Here is an 18,486-nt window from a genome sequence, read left to right on the forward strand (position 1 = left end):
CCTTTTGTACCAACTTCACCGTCAGCTGCAGATGTAAGTTGACAATCCCAACTTCCACATACATCTGCTGGCGACTGTGGCAATCTATTGTCATTAACTGCCTCAAAAACATTTTCTTCTGAATGAAGGGAAACTTTTCCCACTTAAAAGAGGGTATGAATCCAGTGCTTCCTCCCAGTAAAGGCCCGTTTTTTCACATGATTTATTCCTCTGGTCCAAGTTTTAACCTGACTGCAAAAAAGGGAACATTCAATGAGTCCTTTTTTTCCCTCTAACCCCAAATCAGTGCTACCACCAAATGAGCTTACTTCTAACTCTTTGTTAAGGGCACTGGTCCTGATAGAGCCTCATTGTCGAATACAACTAACACAATAGCTAATCTAATCTTGGTTGGGATGTTGTAGTAATATCTATACCACAAGCTTAACAAATCCTCACATACGACAACTGGAAAGTGTTGTAACTCAGACAAGCTATATGTGTTATCAATAAAAAAAAAACATTAGCATGCAACCTCTACCTCCAATTCACTAAAATTACCCCCCTATGCCACATTATCGAACTGAATATCCTCCAGGAAGTGTATGACTTTCTACCTACTCATTACTCCTGTTATGCCATCTAAATGAGCATCCGGTGCAACAGTAAGTGAAAATAAAAGAGGCTTGGTGCAAGGACCACCGAGATACTGAGATCCCACATAGGAAATGAGTTGGAGTCATTCTTGAGAGGGCAACAAAACATCCACAGATTCAGAACGACCAGGAAACCTCACTCAAGGATGTATTTGGAGATTCAATGCCAAAAAGGCACCCCTACCTCTCTCTTGCTTTAAGTGATCCAGAACCAGTACAAAGCACAATACACAGTACCAGAAGACCCTCTGAAGCCATGCCTGTCCCATGATGGAGAAACTGGATTAATCCTGAAACCTGAAACCTGAATACTGAATCTGAGTGGACAACAATGTTTAGAATCAAGTGGTTGTCTTCAGTATAGTTTTCCATTCTTTCATGTTGCATTCTGAATGTGAGTGTAAGGTGATATATACAGTTTTACCACCAATCCCCTAATTTAATAGAAAGTTAGATTTTTTAGGATTAGATTTCAGTAGAACGGTGCAACGCGGTAATGTGCTTCACTGTGGATAAAGGTTGAAATGTCCTTCACCATTGGTCACAAGGACGGTTCCAGCTTCCTTTGTCTTTGCAGTTTGCAATTGTCATAGCTTTATCACACTTCCTGGCACAGGTACTCCTACTAGCTGCCGTTTACACATACCCAGTACCGCTTCTGCACCCACACCGCATGCAGCTTGACTGCGCACCACTGTGCTACATGGGAGAGCTTGGAGTGGGTTGGGACAGTATGTTTTTAATTGCCCATAAAATGAAAGAGCAAAGGTTTAAATGGCTTTACTGGCTTATGTAGTTCCACGTTTGATAGAAGGTTACGGTTGTGACCTGGTAGAAAACAGTATCTTAAAAACTGACGCAATAGAATATGCAGAATGCTTAGCAGTTCGCCTCCAGCGAGTCTAACGTGATCATCCTATTAAGGATTCAGACCCGGTGCTCCCAGTTTATTCCAACCCCCCCTGCACTCTCCCCACCATCCCCCCAGCAGCGCTTGTCTCATCACACACCGGCTGTCATCTCCAACCCCCCTCCATGCTGCCGATGTCCTTCGTGCTCCTGGCTGTCAGCTCAGTGTAACTCTACAGCAACGTGGAATTGACGAGCGCCAGCACCGGGCTCGTGCCTTGGGCCATGCAGATTGAACGCTGCATGGAAATGTTCTTTTTATTATACATAGATCAATATTTACTGGCTTGTCTGCTTTTTTTTTTATCTGGCTTTAATCATTGTGCATTGGTTGGACACGCACATATTCTGTACTTATATCGCGAGTGCACAACGCTCTGCATACATGTGTTGTGACACAGATCCTACGTGTGGGTCAAGTAACAAGGACTATTTAGGAGCCGAGGTGAACGAAATCACTTTCTGCAGATATTTAATGAAGAAGTCACACTTATCACCGCGCTCCTAAATATAGCGCCTGCCTTAGGAGCGAGCATTTTTGAAGTAGTTGTTGCTCACTACACCACAGGCCATTGCCTGGAGTTGAAGCCAGGTGAGTGGAACAATAATTATAAAGCGCCTGCAAGGGGTTACATGACTGATGGGGTGTACAGCTCAGCTAGAGCAGAGTTCTCTTACCTTATTCTTAACCCTGGGAAAGGCTTTATTCCAATAGTTAAGCAGATAGCTTGTTATAGATTTCCATATTTGATCTTTACTAAACGCTTTTTGTGTTAGTGTCACTACAGAAAACTAGAGAAAACCATTCACTGTAGTGCTCAGTAGGAGAAAATAACATTTAATAGCATGACCAAGGTACCCAACGGGTCCCCGCATCCATCGAACAAAACTTTCCATTCAGAAGTGCTCAGGAATTGTGGGTATGCAAATTTTCAATGTTAAAAGGCCACTTTCGGAAAAAGACACTTATTGGCAGGCAAAGTGTTAGAGAGGGGTCTCCAACCAGTAGCTCAGGACCTACTTCCAGATAGCTCAGGAGCTACTTCCAGATAGCTCAGGAGCTACTTCCAGAGAGCGCGCCAGCTATCTGGAAGTAGCTTGTGGAAGCCCATCTCAGTAGGTCAAAGGGAGGGTCTTGGCACAATGAAGGACACAGTGAGTGACATTTTCAGGCCCTTGGAGCCCCAGCCAGAAAAAACAATGTCAGGTCTCCACGCTAACCCAAACACACACTGACAGTCCGCTGCAGTCGGATGTTCTGCAACATGACCACGTGCTTACCCTCACAAAGCATCAACGTTGAATAGAGATTTGCCATGTTATGTACCTCATTTTGTCAAAAACAGTGTGTAAGTGAACATGTGGCCATGAAAGAATAGCAGAAGAAGCAGGAGTAGATTTGCTTTATTTGCAGGGGTGGGGGGGCTGCACCGAGTGATCCATATTGGTAATCTTTTATGGGAAAGTCAAAACTGGAATGTTATTGGATACAGGCATCGTTAGAGGTGTGCGAAATCTGCCTAGTTTGCTTTGCTATGTAAAAGGACAAATAATTACTGAAATGCAAATCCATCATTTAGCGCTATATTTTAGAGCAAAATGTGCCCGCTTGTCAATTTTTGATGCTAGGCTACAGTTTTCACAAAAAAGCGCAAAAAAAAAAACAGCTGCCGCTAACAACGGGTGCTTCCATCTGTCTGTTTGCATTTATCCAGCACTCCAGCACAATTTAATTATATGACGTGCTGCAATACTGTAATTTTTAGTGTTATACCAAGCATTCCGCAAAATTATACTGGTGTACTTTAAATTTCACCCAGGCCTAGTCATATTGTAACAGTGATAATATTGATGAGTAGCTCAAGGTGATATACATTGACCAAAAGTAGCTCCTGTCATAGAAAAGGTTGGAGAACCCCATGCTAGCTTCTTGAGAATGCTTTAGCCAAGCACCCTATACCCTAAAAAAAACCTTCTACACTAATGTGCTGCACATAGTTAATTTCAAGGTGCACCTTCCCACGTGCATACCCTCTTGTTTCTCCCCCACTCTTTCATCGTGATGTATGGTCTCACGCTTAGGGAAACGTGATTAATACACTAACGCAAAGACTTTAATAGGCACAAGACTAATGCGTAACTATGGATTTGGAAGGTTAATTAAAACGCGAATGAGGACGGGCAGACTTTGTTTGTTATCTGCCCCAATGCATAAACCAGAGACCCTCCATGCCAGAGTGCATCCGGCAGGAAAGCACAGAAACTATCTATGTTTGCTTTTTTTAGTTTCTATTTATTCTCATAGTGCTATATAGTCAAGGTGACCCCACCACACTCCCCTTTTGAAAAAGCAGCATTCAGAAAAGGATGGTCAGAAACCACACAGCGCACTGGTGTGTGGACATTCGTTCAAGCGCTCACTGCCAAATAAATAGCCTCCAGGCACTTCTGTGGAATGATTTGTGGTGATAAGAGCCAAACGTCTTGCGCGAATTGTTTGGCAGCGTACGTCAACCCTACTTAGAGGTTGTGAGAAGACATGGCCTCTCGGTTAAATCTGTCAACAAAGTTGCCAAGCAGTAGTAATTGTGCTTCAAAATGTTAGTATGTCTACACCTAAACCCCACCGCTGATCTTTAGCAAAGTATTTGCCCCCTTGATGCCTACATGATACATCAGTTCTGAGTACTTTTGGAATTATGGTACATGTAGTCTCCCAGTTTTTCAATCATTCCTAGCTAGCATACTAATTCCTGCCGTATGTGTTCCTCTTTTCCTAAAGTCTTTGAAGGCGCATATCTTTTAACTACACAAAGACATTAGCATATCTCAGTGCCACGAATGAGCTTACATTAAAGGAATGAGTGGCAAATTTAAAAATTGCAAGTAACAAGTTCTGTTTAAATAGCAAGTAGCTAGTTTATTAGAGTAGGGCCACGGTGCTCCTCCTAAACAATTAAGGGTGCTTGCTGATTTCTTTAGAATGTTAAACATCTTGCTCGATTCTCCGTGGTAAAACACAAAATGGCAAATTTTGCTAATAGGTCCTGAGTTTCCTTTACATGGAGCAAAACTGCTCAACTACTTCTGTAGTACGTGTGGTACATTCAAAAGCTGCTTTATTGAGAGTGCAGTTCACCTCTTGCTGCACGTTAATGGGCCCAACTTGTGAAGAGTGTTTGGGCCCTGCTCTTCTGTCAGTGTAGGCTGGACTGGTGCCTCGTTAAGGCGAAGCAAAGCGTTAGCCTTAGGTAGCCATGCTATTAGTGGAGTCAAATTACAAGGGGGGAATTAACAGGGCTGTGCACAATTTGCATAGTTCACTTTTGTGTGATTATGTGAAAGTTAGGAAAATGACTTGGTTACACAAAATACAAAGGTGGCATTTGGAACTGTTTTTCAGAGTGAAGTGCGCACTGGAGACACTTTGTAAACAAGGATGCATTTCCTGTTAAAAATATATAACAAAGAATCAAACGCGTCGTGAACAGTAGCCGCTTGCGCTCCGTCATGTCTATTGTTCCTGTGCATTCATGGTAAAATGTAACTGCAAATAGAACATAATTACGCTATGTGACATAATGTTGTAATCAGGGAAATCTGTTATAACACGAATAACCTGAAACTACCTAAATTACACTAATTAAGACGGTGTAATGCAAATTTCACCCGGGCCTACCAACTAAAATCTTTTTTATTGGTGCATTGTGAGCACTCTAGCAGAAAAATAATATGGGGCTCATTTACAAGCCCCTTGCGCTGCCGTAGCGTAATTTGCTCTGACGCTACAGCAGCGCAGAATAGTTCCCCACTCCGCGCCATATTTACAAACTGTCTCAATGGGACCATTGTGCTAGTTTTTAAACCCTTGCACCCCATTATACCTGCGCTAGCAATAATGTATGCAAGGTAGGCGTTCCCCGCATGGAGGCCCTTAGGAATGGCGCAGTAAAATCCACAAGATTTCACTGTGTCATTCTAGCGTCAATTTTAGTGCCGCCTCAGGGCAGCCATTAAAGTGAGGTTGTGCCTTGTTCTATGAGCCTCCCTGCGCTTTTCTGGACTAGCGTCAATTTTTTTTTACGCCAGTCCAGCATAGCGCCACAACAGCGTCAGAAATTCTGACGCAGCTGTGCTAGCGAGCGTCACAGTGCACTGTATTGTAAATACAGCGCTACCATGATGTCGTTAGGGGGGCGCAGGCCGGCACAAGCAAACTGGTGCATCGTGAGCTATGCGCCAGTTTCTTCTACATGGGGCCTTACTATTCCTTTTAAGCTGCACATCCTTGCACATTCATAATTGCAGGGGTGAGTGGATCCAGGGATCGTAAAGATCTCCCATGAAAATAGAGGCTGCAAGAGTGTACATTGCGTCTCTTGCCAATGTCTTTACAATGGACTTCAGAAACCGCTAATGTGGGCGCGTTGCTTTATGTGCTGTGTCCAGCATTTTGCCATGAGTGCATTATGCAAACAATGTATTCTTTGTATTGTATTTATGCAGAACTTCTCTGCAAGCATTTTGCATACATTAGAATCACAATGGCACAGACTTGCACTGAAAGAAGGAGGAACCCAGTACTAACAAGCAGAAGAATGGGAGAGGGGATGAGAGACAGTTGCTTCGCAGGATTAGGGAAAGCAAAGGCTAATTTAATACAAAGGGTTGCTTTCCTGCCTCAGGGATGGGGCACATGTTTTGAAAGGGCGGCTGGATGGAGAGAGTTCCCTGGTGAGAGAGGTGGCCATGGCATGAAGGCTCCTATTGCTGGAGTATTTTCTGTGTATCTTATATTCATTCAAACTTATATCAGTTAATACACTTAAGTTTGTATTGTGAGATCCAAGCTGACAATAATGTTTTGTCCCACATAAATATATAAATAATATATGCCTTCCGCAAAGAATATTTAATGGTATGTGACTTTGAAGTATAAAAGGCACAGACCAGTGTAGACATCACATGCTTAGCAAATATCCCCTCCCAGTATTTCCCACCCATAATGATTTATAATCAACGTGCATCAGTGTTTCATTCACGTCAGTGCACTTCATATGTGAGGTACATGAATTAGGTCCACATATTCATGTAATAATATGTAAATAGGAAGAGGAGATATGCAAGTTTGTCTTTCAGCCTCTACCTTGCAGAATCCTTCCTCAGGACATCAGTAAGCCTAATCTTATAGGAGAGACTGAATCCACATAAAATGTATCTTACTCATAGCAACATTATTTGGTTTTAATGGATCATGGAGAACAGGCAAATGCAACTCTGACCATGGCACTTGGTTTGATGCACCAGATAAAAACTAGCTGGAATGTGTATTCTCAGAGGATGTGCAAAATCTCACACTCGGAATGTGTTACATGCCTATTCACACCCATAAACACAAAACACATTAGTCCTTCTCAGTCTATCAATTGCCTATTGTAGTGTACAGAGGCCCTGTTCATTCTACCTCTTCATTTGGCTGCCCCAAGGTTTTCTGCCCTGTGGAGACATAGATCTTTTTGAACTTTTTCTTTCTTTGCTGTTGACAACTTTACTTATATTGACTTTTCTTACTTAACTGCTGGATTTCACATCCTTTATATCCTCTCCTACCCTACGGTGAGGTTTATTTTCATACAGGATATCAGTACGCCAGACGTGTTTTTTACACGTACTGAACACTCAGGAAAGTGGGCGATCCTTCAATGAGTTCTTGTCTCCAGTTTGGATGGTAGGGGACAGAGGCTAGAGACTGAAAGTAGACCATCGCTCTATGGAAGATACAATATTCTCAAGAACGCGGATGTTGCCCCTTTCTACACTTCCACACACAGTACCGTTTTTTTTGTTACAGGTTGCTCCCTTTTACAAGGGAGGAGTTAAATAATGCTTGTTGTGGAAGATTCAGCGAGGTATACATAATGAAAGGCAAACTAAGTATAAAACACTATGCCAATCAAGGGAACTCAAAAACACTCCCTGGTACTATAAACTGCAGAAATAGAATACATTACAGACCTGAAATAGGTGAGGTGAGCCACCAGGTAATAACATTTCCATACATTATGAACAAGAACACATAAGCAGTGATCAACAATAGCACATGCCATCTCCTTATGTCTGAAGTGACCACTGCAGGTTTTTCACCGTCTCAATTTCTTGTAGTTGATGTGATCTATGTAATTTGGCCTAGTCACAACTCTTCCCCCTCCCCAACAATACCAATGTTGGCAGCATGATTTGACTTAGCTCTTTCAACTAAATTCTCAACTTTCTGCAGACGAGGTGTGTACTTGGCCAACCACATTCTCTCATGGCCTCTGAGTTAAATGGACTGAAACATATTTGTATTAAGAATCAGTCCCTTTTGGCATGTATGTGGGTAAAAATAACTTTAACATTTGACATATTAACTGACTGAATGATAACTTGATTGGTTAATTGATTGGTGTGGTTTGCTGATTGACTGTCTGACAAGTAAATGTAGAACATGAAGTATATACATCTGACAGTGCCTCCATCAGGCGAAGGACAATTGGAAATCGAGGGCACTCTAATTAGTAATGAAGTTACATAAATAGTTCCTCTAAAATATCAGTCTCGGAATAGTTTTGGTATTGTATGCATTAGTCCAGATCAGAGTTTTGAAGATTCTCCTCAACAGCTGCTTGTTATTGGTAGAGAAACATCCCCTTGTACTCAAATGTTTATCCGATTTCTTGGTTAACCTTCTTTCACTTTTATGGAACTCCTTAAATCACCCAAAATAGGACATCCTAAAATGTAGATTCTATATCAAAATCCTAGATTTTCCTCATTTACAAGACATTGGAAAGAATGACTGTAGCACTTGTTAGATTTCTGTAACAACGTTTTTGAGTCATCACTTATTTGTGTGATGTAATGTTTCTGATGAAGTTGTTGCCCTTCTGACTGAGATATCCCTAAGCGGAGAGCGATTGCGTGCTGACTTTTGTTTTGATGTGTATTGTGGGTGTGTTCGCGCCTCAGCTTCCGGTCTTCATTTGGAAAGGGAGTGAGAAAAAGTACAACTTTTCAGAGCTTTTGTATGTATAACAAGGTAAAGCCCCAACACTACTGTTAGAATGGTAAATACACTTCTTTGTAAATTATCTGTGTTAGAAAGAGTACCTGAACACACTATCTAAAAAAGATTCAAGTTTCCCACAGTACACCAGAGCACAGTTGCTTTCCTCTATTACTTACTAATTGCTGCATATGTTTTCTCAACAGTTGTGAATAAAAGGAAAGCATGAAAATGGAAACAGGGCTGACAGGAATTAACATGAACGGTGACTGCGTCCAGGAGATTTTGATAAGGTAAGTTTGAATTCAATTAAGGAGCTTTACATATTGAATAAGACTTCTAACTTCAAGTAGTTATCAACATAATATAAAATAAAAAGAGATGCCTTTAGGTTTGATGCAAAGTATTAAAAATGTTGCCTCTGCTGACCTGAGTGAGTCTTCTTGCTTACATGATAAGATTTATTTTTGGCAAATCCAATGATGGAGACATTTTTGTATTAGAGACTATAGCCTGAATTGTTCTCAAAACTCGGTACTTGTAATGCTGTGTGGCAGGGTTGGGTGTTTTTCTGAATACCTAGGATGAGTGGGATAACATTATTGTAATCGTCTGTTGTTGATAATCTGAGCTTGTTAAAATGCAAGTCTACATTAAGGGCCTGATTACAACTTTGGAGGAGGTGTTAATCCGTCCCGGATGTGACGGATATACCACCAGCCCTATTACGAGTTCCATAGGATATAATGGACTCGTAATACGTCTGGTGGTATATCCGTCACTTTTGTGACGGATTAACACCTTCCTCCAAAGTTGTAATCAGGACCTAAGTGTCTGTAGTCGATACACAACATGACTGGCGAGCCAACAACCCTGCATTTCTTGGCTGGAGAAATAAGAGAAGGGAAATTGAGCTTTGGTGATTCAAATTTTATCTTTTTTAATTACAGCAATGATAGGCAAAGTTAGACTGCCCATTGGATACAAACCATTCCAGTGTCTGTGGACAAAGGGTTAAACTAGGGTGGAAGAAGTCACAAATGGATATATCATGTTTTAAGGTTTCCACAGTTGTGGGGTGGACTAATAAAGCCAATGGAGCACATGAGATTAGTAGAGGAAGAAAAATACCTTTTATTGATATGATGTTACGGATCACACAAAAAGTTCAGAAAGATGGTATTGACTTTGAGTATACAAGGACCGCAAAGAGATGTTGTAGAGATAGTTCACCGGCAACAGTGTTAACGTTAGAAAACAGATTGAAGAGATACAATCTTGCCTTCTGCCCCTTATCTGCAGTGTCAAAACATTGTTCTGTATTGCGAGGATCGCTTTCTCTTTTGACATAAATATATTAGGTTTTGGCTTGATATGACCTATTTTGACAACTATAAACATCTTGAAAATATAGACCAATGTTGCGCTTGAGTCTGAATAAATCTCAGTTGAGTTAGAGATGCTATCATGCTATTGAGAAAATTGCCATGTTGGAGTCTGGAGAAATGAAAAATACCATCCTTCAGTCTGGCTTCAACAGCAGTACACATAAGCAAATAGCCAAATTCTGTCCACTTCAAAGGGCAGAACTTTCTCATTACACGCATCAAACATATATACGTGACCCTAGAGGACTGCAGCAAGGAGACAACATACACCTGGAGAAGTGTGGCTCAATGGTTAGAGCGGCAGCCCCTGATGCAGAAATCTGGCCCGGGACCAGGGTTCAATTCCCGTCTTGGGCTCAATTTCCTCGCACCTGATAATTCTTGCATCGGTGCCTAATCTAATTCATGGGTCCCACTCTGTAACTCTGGGCAATAGCTTGCTTAATCTTCACAACGGCCCCAACAGCGCTGGGATGCCTGGCTTCACCTTGGAGGTTGCCCAGGAGTGGGCACCTCACAGGGAAAAGCTAGGAGGGGTTTCACAGCGGTATGCGTACAGCGCCTTGAGACCCTAACGGGTGAGTAGTGTGCTATACAAGTACAAAGTTTACAGTTTACACTGGTAATCTTAGAAGATATTTGGTATATTTGGTATATTTGAAATGGGATCGAAACGGATATTATGCAGAGCCAGAAGGATAGGTTTGCAGACCATTATTCTTTGTAACCTTCACAATCATGTGGACAAATGAGCACAGTCCTTGATAACAGAAGAAGTGAAATTTGTATATCTGCCGGGTTGGCAAATTTGAATTAGAATTGTTATCTCTAGAGCAGATGTACCGAGTTCAGACAAAATTCAGTGCAAAGTGGTTTCCCTTGATGAGCTTTGCAATTTTAGGATACCTGCAAACGGTGAACATCCCTTCTCAGTTGCCACAGTATTAATGGCTGTAGCCTGATAAGAGCCCGGCGAATTTTTGCCCAGCAATCACAGTGTTGGACATTATGAGCAACATGGTGGGAGAGCTCAAAAATCCCTGGAAAGTTTTGATGAGTTCTCGGATTGATTTTACATGTAACAGTCATGGATTGAGAAAACACAATGTTTTCATAAAAAAGCTTTATGAGAGATTAAAATCATTTTAAAGAAACTTTCCTAACTTGAAAAAACTTGGAAAGGGCTAGTATGCCTGTATTGTGAGGCTAGTGAGACCTTTTGTAAAGCAGCTTTGTGGTATTAGCAAGCCAATGAGAAATGTTATGGATTAGTGAGTTGGAAGTATGTAAGAGGGGAACATAAGTGATCTGAGCAAGTAGCGTATATAACTGGGGTTGCATTAGACTGAGCCTAAAGTGCCTTGAGAAGGATAGTACAACTGAGTATGGATTCCCCAGAATATTCAGTACAAGATTAACGAGGTCAGAATATCAAGGGACAAAATATAAAAAAGTTAGTGCATTGAGGGAAGCATTTTTACTATTCCTGATTCCATATCTACACACCTTGAAGTTATATGCACCCCATAGCTACATATATGTTGAGTTACGTATAGAAAATTTAGACTTAGCTATCAATTTTCTTTATTTCAATATTTTATCCTCAATATTGTATCCCATGGATCTTCTGGGTGCGTACCCTCATGTAGTACAGAAAGTACAATTGTCTAATGACCTGAAAGTATACACACAAGGATGTATGCAGCTACTTTACTTTAATATTTAGAGTGATATATGTTTATGGACCAGGAAATATTCTTCCCAACAGTGAACATGTGCAGATTGATATACTGATGTATCCCTCAGAGAAACAAACAGAACTATGTATTGTGGTGAAGTTCTTTGAATTGCTAAATAGAAAACTCCTGCCATTTTTCTGGAATATCTGTTATGAAAATGCATGGGAAACATTTTCGTAAACTAAATTTCAGTATAAATTATTTCCTTATGTAGTGCTTATAATGAAGACCCTATTGGACTTTACTTTGCGAGGGCTTAGCCAGCCGAGCCCTGAAATGTTTGCTCATCGCCATCTGTGGGAACATTTACCAATTTTATTGAATCCCAGTTGTTGAAAGGAAGGGCCAAGCTGAGCACATGTGAACCATGGGGAACAATCAAATTAACAATTAGGGACTATTTAATTGACTTTTGAAACATTGATGCAGGCACTTCACAAGAGGGGACAGTCAACTAAATTTTCAGCTTAGAGTGGAGGGCAGGCATAGATAAGCAAAATAATGCTATTGTTAGGAGCGATGCTAGATATACTTATCATTGTGATAGCCATGGAAATAGCCAAAAGTGCAGTATGGGTAGAAGCTGGTCGGTTTCTAGCCCAATAGTGGTAACTAGGAGAGAGGGTGTGGTATTACGGTCAGAGATACTGACTTTGGAACTGGAGAACCAGTTTCAGGTCTCCGCATCAGCTCAGAATCCTGCAATTCTGAGCAAATAACAATCTCCACATGACTAAAAAAAATGCATCTGAACTTGTGTAATGTATCTGGTGCCTATGTAAAGCTAACCAATGCCCATTGGCCGAGTTTGTGCTATATAAAAACAGAGAAAAAACCCTAAGATTTGGCAACTGTCCCACCTCACGGAAAACATATATGGAGTAAAATCCAGAGGAATGACATCAATAAGAAAGGCAAGTGAGGTTGGTGAAAGTCACATGTCAGTCAGGAAGAGTTGATCCATTTGCACAGCCTAAATATTGTTAAAGATTTGATACTGATGTGTCAAGTCTGAATGGAAATTCAGTGATGCTTAGTGCATTGAGTTATCTCCAGCAATAGGCTTAGTCTCTACATATCATGTGTGCTTAGCGTCGTAATATTCTGTCTTGACATCATTTTGCTATTGTTGAATGATGTCTAGAGGGCTTGTCTAGAGTGGGGGACAGAGAGCATAGTGTGTGTAAACCCTGATGATGCTTAACATAGATGTGTGCTCTAATCTCATGCAGAAATTAATTTAGAAAATCGTAGACTTATTTAAAGTGTAGCTAGCCCAGGTGAAGGTAAGCACAGCTGAATATGTGCATTGTTTCAAACTTTAGACCAGAGTGGCTCCTTTTCCATTTTGTGCAAACTTTTACCATACAAAACACATCCTGCTTGTGTGGTGAAAAGAATGCCTATTTCACTGCTGGACTGCTGACAATTTTAATTTTTAAAAATTTGGCTCTGCTTATTCCACTGATATATCAATGGTGGGACAATAACTGTTTGATTTCTTAGATTTTTTTAGGCTAATGGTTTCTTTCTCAATTCTTATTGATAAGCATGTATGCAGTTGTGAGAAATGATACAGGGTAGGATTGGTATATTAAGTATTAGTAAAAGATGCTCAAATGCAAAGACAGGTAAACAGCCACGCAAAAGGTCTTCAAGCCTACAAAGCTCTGTTCCTGGAGAAATGAGTCTTCCTTGTGTAGCTCTGCAATCAATCCTGCCTTTCAGCCCTTGAGGTCAGCCGGCAGCAAATCCTCTGGAATCGCTCGCCAAATTGATTTCGAGAAGTAAAACTGAGCTTTATTACTTCCTCGTATGCCCGACTCCAAAGGTGTGTAACCAGGATACAAACCGTCCTACTCAATCTTGTGAGTCTTGACATCCTTCAGTCTCCCATCAAAACATAAATAGATGTTTTTTCTAGGACATCTAACTCATTACAGAGAAGCTCTAAAGAGATTCTTTGATATTCAGAGCAAGCTGCATGGAGGAGACTGACAACACAGGCGCTCAAGTGAATGTGTTGTAATAAAATAGAAAATTGTTAGATTAGATCCAGACTTTTGAATTAATTGCAACAAGATTGCTCTTATGAGTTTGTGGATGTGTAAGGACATGAGAGGAACATGTGATGGCTGTTTTGTGTCTGAAAGAAGGATCATAGCTTGTGCCTTACCCATTTCCTCCTACCCTCACATACTAGGTAGGTAGGTAGTACCTACTTCAATGCTCCACCTCAAGGACACACAGTGTGCCTAGCTAGGACGGCTCATACACAGGTGTTACAGCAGGTCAAATGCATGGTAATGGCAAGTCAGTCATTGGAAGCTGACCACCAACCTTTAAGCTTTGTCAGTTCTTGTTTCCTTTTGTCATGGCTTTCGAAAAATGTAATATTGCAGAAGCTGCCGGGCCCTCATTGACCTAAAAAAAACATTGGGTAAAGGCAAAAATATGTTTTTGGTCTCAAAAAGCACACATCCACTGTTAGTCCTGGCACCAAAGGAAACTACTTTCTGAGTGGATGTGAAAGGGCAGAATGCAGCCACTCACAATTAAGTTAGACAGTTTCTGAATTGGGCTGACCCTTTGCCCATGGTGTATGCTGCAGAGGTGAACGAAAAGGTGAACAACACAAAAGTAGACCAATAGATGATGAGGGATGGCTGAAAGTCTTATATATAAATAAATTAAATATATTATTTTAGTAAAATCTAAAGGTCTTGACTAACACCGGATCTAAAAAGTATCTATTTCGGGAGTAAAAGAAAACAGGCGTCTTTGTCTCTTGTCCATACCCAAACACAACCAGGGACGCGCAGGAGATATGTCAAAGGATTTGGAGTAACACGTGAGATACACAATCCATGGTTATTTTGAGAATAGCAGCCACCTCTGAAAATAAACATGGCAGCTGAATTTAATACTATCCAGGCACCATACGCAACCTGAGGCAGCTAATATACCCGCTGGAACTGCAGTATGTTTATTCAGTAGACTTTCTCTACTTTCTGACATTGTGTTACTTCAAGAGATGTGGAAGGGAGCGTACAACGTCAACGGCATCCATTGAGACCTGAACATCGGCCATCGTGCAGCGATATTCCGTTGCCCAGTAGTGCTGGAGTAAGGTAGCCACAATAGCTGTAGCTTGAATACAACTTAATGAAAAATGCATAATGGATTAAAGGCCAGTAGGAAATCACAATCCATGGATAATTTACAGTACAGCGTGTACAGTGGTGTGCAGTATGCAGCAATTACATTACCTCAGAAAAGACCATAATGAAAATTGAGTAGTCCTGATTGCATGTTGCAGACTTCCCTCCCATCTGTGTTGGTGCTGTGCTCTTTAATAATTCCGGGCTTGTCATTCACACCTCGTGGAAGAGGAATAAAAAATTGGACCAGCTCCCATGATTACATTATGGATGTAATCAACACTGACGATGAAAGCTTCAGAGGAACAACTTTGCATTACTGGTGACATGAAATACTCTGCGAGGCACTCTGTGGTGATTTAATCAATGTTTTGCCGCACAGTTCTTCTTTGATATCCATAACAAAGGCAAAGGGCGTGCTGGTGGCAATCGGATTTGAGGACTAAACTCAAAGACAAGAGTTGCCCAGTGGCACTTGCATTTGTGGTGATTAAGGGTTGTCATTATTTGCTAAAAATAGAATCATGTACAACTCTTCTGCTCTGGAATCCCTTGGTTGAGGTAATTTATAGGTGCTGCAATTGACATTAACTCACTCCTCTATCACTTCCTCCAAACTTTTCAGGTTTCGCTATATTGTTCAACATAATCAGTTTTATAGAAAAATAAAACTTTTGCACTGTATGAAGAGGTCTACTTTCTTTAATGGAAGCTCTTACATTAACAATATTGATAATTATAAAAAAATGTTTTTTATAGAGTGGGTTCTCTCTGATCCGCTGTCTCCTTCAGTGAACCACAAATAACCAATGTTATTCCTGACTCGGTAATACAGTGCTAAACATAAAAGGATGATGGTCAGATAGTTCCGAAGCTGAATTTCGATCCTCTTACCTCCTGTCTGAATCTACAGGTTGATGTGCTGTATCTTCTCATAATGGAAAGAACCATTCTTTAGAACAAACTTCCTTTGATCCCTACTCCAGAGACTGCATTAGGGTCTGACCAGAGAATGGACATTACACTTTTGCTCTGGCCTGCTTAGACTTTTCTTCTGGGCTTGAAACTGCTGTAAGGTGCACTGGGCTTGTTAGCCTCTGGTCTGAAGTCTGCAGTGGAGTAGCATTGTATGGTCTTAATCTAAGTAGTTGGTAGCTGTGAATCACAGCAGATTTTAACAACTTCAATATCTCTTTTAATGAATGTGAAATTACTAGCACCTAATGACTGCCTCCATGGCTCATGTAGCCTCCACTATTGCGCACATTAGCTCTAAGCCTCCCTGCCTCCTCCACCTATTGCAGTTACTGTGCTTCCAAATGCAGCTATCTAGGACAGCTGAAGAGTGCTAACTATCCCCACATTAACCAGCAGTTCCAAGGTGCTTTACTACTTTTAACATCCACCAAAGCTCAAAAGTACCGCCTAAAAGTAAAATGTACTTCAGCCCAAGTCTTATTCCAAGATCATCTTTAATTGGAGTCCTACAGCATTCTCCAACTTCATTGTAAGCTGACCCCTTCTCATTTTAGCCTGCCAGGTGCCTATTGTGCCAGGTGCTTATGTCCAAAATTACTTCTAAAGTTGATCTTGTACCTATACCTTCTACAGTGCAAGGCAGGCAACTTTTCCTTCTGCATCTACTATGGGAGGGCAAGAGACCTGCTATCTTCTTCATCCTTACTGGCTGCCCCTTCACTTATTACTACTGTCAGGTGGATTCTGTTTTTCCCATCTCCATTCGCTTCTGGACAAAACACACTCTTCTCCATCTATCTACTCTGCTGACAGGCAGCACAGTAACTCTTCGACCTACCATTGTTGAAGGTTACATTCTGTTTTAGACATCCTCACTGGTTGCCAGCTGAAACATGGCCTTCCCCACCTACTGTGATGGCCCGGTGATACAGAGTCTCCTCAACCTGCCATCATTGCTTAATGTACTTTTTTTAAAGTCAATCTTGATGGCTGGCAAATGACATAACATCTCCTTCATCCAACTATGGTTTCAGGGTTCCACAGTACCTCTGCCACCTATCACGGCTTGCAGCAAGACCTAGAAACCTTTTGGTGCTGTGTGCTATTGAGTCACAATAAAAACAATAATTTAAGGAACCCTAGAGATAGGATCACCTTGTGGTCTAAGAGACAGTTGGGGTGCATGTGGAGAAGTGTATGTTAGTCTGGAGAGGCAAACAGGAGGATACTTTTAATACTAGAGGTTACCATATAAGAAAGGGGAAGCACTCTGTGCTCACATTCGAAGATATGTATTCTGGTTAAGGGTAGCAAATGGACTAGGCCTCATCTTAACAATAGCAACAAAATCATCAAGTGAATTTATAAATATTTCAAACAAATACATAGAGGGATTATTGCAGAGGAGACGAGGGGAAACCTGAAGAGTTTTTGTGATGTAAGAGTTTTTGTGATGTAACCTGAAGAGCAGGTTTTGTGATGTAAAGGGGCAGAAGGGTGGTGGGCAGACCAGATGTGTCAGGCGGTCTCTCTCTCTGATCACAATATACAGATTTCTACTTGCCAGTAAAGTGAGGGGGGCTTCATAGCAGTAGTTATGCAGAGCTAAGTCTGGAATGAAGTTCTCACATGATTCAATGTCTTCCAGCTGAGATCCCTCTGGATATCTGATCACTCCTATCCCCTGCTGGAAAAATTGTCTTTTGAGTGTAATAGATTTCTTGGGTTGTGCTCACCTTTATCGACTCTGGCTTTATCTGAATTACATCAAGGCAGGACTTGCACCTAGTTGTGTGGATCTAGTAAGCAATGGGTGGTGCACAGAAATTAGGCTCTTATGGTATGTGTGATTTGTGCTTTTCTGGGTGTGCCGTGGCATCTCTTATCTTCACCTTCGTGTTTTATGCAATCCCATTGGACTTGTTTTCAACCAGAATACCACAATACTGCTGGTGGAAGCGATTGGTTGGCTATTGCATCCACCTCTGAGTACTATATGTACCACTTAGACCCAACTGTGAATCCCGGCAGGTTCACTCTGCCTTTCATTCTTCCAAGATCTTGAAAAAGAGCACCAATGAGCTGGTAACCGTAGCACCTGTTTTGGGGTATTCATTTGTATAGTGTGCTGCATTACTGTAGTAGTTATTATTGAAGTAGCAGTTCTTACAAGTAAATACTGCCTATCTGAGCGGTCTAACATGCGCATTATGCTGCAGCTTGATCCTATTTGCCATCCTGTCTCATTCCCTCAGGTTCCCACTATGTCTGCCAAGTTTTCACTTAATTCAGTGCCAGCCATTTTCTTTTTTGTGCCATGCTTGACTCCGTGGCTGTAATCAGCCAGCGATTGTTCACGTCTTTCAAATATCTTTCATCATAACAAATTCTGACTTAAGCAATTTGGTTTTCAAACCAAAAAAATAAATAAATCATTGTGTCACCTGTAGTTCTGGATTGTCTGTTTATACTACCACAGTAGTACCTAATGTTATACAGTGCAATATTTCGCATTTCATCCCAGGGAAATCAAAATGTCTGGAATTACCAGTGAACCACACAAACACACCTTTTAATTTGTTATTGCTTCTCTTCCCAGCACAGCTCATATTCTTGTAACCAGTCAGAAGG

The 18,486-nt window shown here is 41.1% G+C and overlaps 1 protein-coding gene across 2 annotated transcripts in view; it reads left to right on the forward strand.

Moving 5' to 3' along the window:
• ELFN1 (extracellular leucine rich repeat and fibronectin type III domain containing 1) overlaps positions 1–18,486 on the forward strand; it is a 661,360-nt gene that overhangs the window by 130,746 nt on the left and 512,128 nt on the right. For both annotated transcript variants that reach the window (XM_069209927.1, XM_069209926.1), the window contains exon 2: positions 8,796–8,882. The gene's annotated coding sequence lies outside the window, so the exon portion shown is untranslated. The remainder of the gene's footprint in view (positions 1–8,795; positions 8,883–18,486) is intronic.

Source organism: Pleurodeles waltl, chromosome 10 (genome assembly GCF_031143425.1).
Source record: "Pleurodeles waltl isolate 20211129_DDA chromosome 10, aPleWal1.hap1.20221129, whole genome shotgun sequence".
NCBI lineage: Eukaryota > Metazoa > Chordata > Amphibia > Caudata > Salamandridae > Pleurodeles > Pleurodeles waltl.